A 2,388-nucleotide genomic window follows, 5' to 3' on the forward strand; every position below is an offset into this window, starting at 1 on the left:
AAAGAAATTTTGACAAAATTTCCTATAGAAATAAAATTTTGAGAAATTTTTCTATAGAAACGAAATTCCGAAGAAATTTCCTATAGAAAAGAAATTTTGACAAAATTTCATATAAAAATGAAATTTTTATAACATTTCCTATAAAAAAGAAGTTTTGATAAAATACCCTATATAAATTGAATTTTGGGAACATTTTCTATAGAAATGAAATTTTGCCAAAATTTTGTATGAAATTGAATTTTTACCAAAATTTCCCACAGAAATGAAATATCGCCAAAAATTTCCCATAGAATTGAAATTTTGAAATAATTTCATATAAAAATGAAACTTTTATAAAATTTCCTATAGAATTGCCATTTTGACAAAATTTTCTATAGAAATGAAATTTTGACAAAACTTCCCATAGAAATGAAATTTTGACAAAATTTCCCATAGAAATGAGATTTTGATAAAATTTCCTATAAAAAGGAAGTTTTGATAAATTTTGGAAATTAATTTTATGGAAATTAAATTTTGAGAAAATTTCCTATAGAATAGGAATTTTGAGAAAATTTCCTATAGAAATGAAATTTTGAGAAATTTTCCTATAGAAACAAAATTCCGAGGAAATTTCCTATAGAAAAAAAATTTTGACAAAATTTCATATAAAAATGAAATTTTTATAAAATTTCATATAAAAGAAGTTTTGATAAAACACCCTGTAGAAATTGAATTTTCGGAACATTTTCTATAAAAATGAAATATTGCCAAAATTTTTTATGAAATTGAATTTTTACCAAAATTTCCTACAGAAATGAAATATTGCCAAAAATTTCCTATAGAAATTAAATTTTGAACAAATTTCATATAAAAAAGAGACTTTTATAAAATTTCCTATAGAAATGAAATTTTGACAAAATTTCCTATAGAATTGAAATTTTGACGAAATTTTTTATTGAAATGAAATTTTGACAACATTTCCCATAGAAATGAAATTTTGACAAAATTTCCCATGGAAATGAGATTTTGATAAAATTTCCTATAAAAAGGAAGTGTTGATAAAATTCCCTATGGAAATTAAAATTTGAGAAAATTTCCTATAGAAAAGAAATTTGGACAAAATGTCGTATGAAAATGAATTTTTCCAAAAAATTACTACATAAATGAAATTTCGCCAAAAATTTCCTATATAAATTGAGTTTTGAAAAATTTCATATAAAAGTTAAATTTTGGAAAAAAAAATCCTATAGAAATTAAATTTTGATAAAATTTCCTTTAAAATTGAAATTAAAAAAAAATACTTATAGAAATGAAATTTTGAAAAAATTTCATTTAGAAAAGAAATTTTGACGAAATTTCCTATAGAAATGAAATTTTGCCGAAATTTTCTATAGAAATTAAATTTTGATTAAAATTCCTAAAGATATGAATTAAGAAAAAATTGATACCAACTTTTTTTCTTTGAGGTATTGAAGGGACATTGTCATATATTTGTGAAACCCCTTTCTTAACGGAGACTATCAAAAGCGGATATTTTATACAAGTTTGAATAGCAGGAGTGTAAATTCATCCTCTCATTGACAATGTCATTGTCATCTTGGATTATGGTGAGAACAACAAAAGTTTTGCCAGCAACAAACAAACAAAACAAAACCAGCTTGTACAATAATGGAAAAAACCATTAAGAGAGAACAATAACCACGGGCAAGAAATTTTGTCGCCCTATAGACTGAAAACTTAATTCACGTTTGTATTTGACTTTTTGACATTTTGCCGAAAATGCCATTAAGCACAGAAACAAATGTCCTCCTTGCTTTCACAAAGTGTAAGGTCTCATAATATTTTTCTCAGATTTAAGATATATGAATGGATGACCCTACCTCTGAAATCATCTTTGATGTTCATAAATGTATGAGAGGCTCAAGGAGAATTATAAATAACAGAAGGAAATACACCCATTATTTTTGTATTTTCTTCCTTATTTATTTTAGCCAAGGTTAAATCAGAATGTGGCTGAGTACGAGTGAGTGTGTTTGGGTGTGTAATAAAAATATTTCGAGACAGATATATGGGTGATTATTTTATGGAATTTATTGTCTTTGGTAACTAGGCGAATAAGTGATAACGAATTCAAAGATAATATTTATCGGATACTTGATTACTGTGAAATGGATAGGTGATTATTTGTAAAGGTCCCATAATCGCAAAGCTTACAAAATACTTGGAAGATGAACGACGTTATAGTGCGCTTTATTTGACCATCAGATTCACAAGAAAATTCTTTCTGGCAAATTTAAAGGATATGAAGTCATGAGTTGATTTTGTAATTAATCACAAAAATTAATCGTATCAATGTGATGAAATTTTAAATTTCTTCAAAAATTTCTTTTCTCTAGAAATTTCACTTCT

The sequence above is a fragment of the Haematobia irritans genome, chromosome 2 (genome assembly GCF_050003625.1).
Source record: "Haematobia irritans isolate KBUSLIRL chromosome 2, ASM5000362v1, whole genome shotgun sequence".
In the NCBI taxonomy this organism is placed as follows: Eukaryota; Metazoa; Arthropoda; class Insecta; order Diptera; family Muscidae; genus Haematobia; species Haematobia irritans.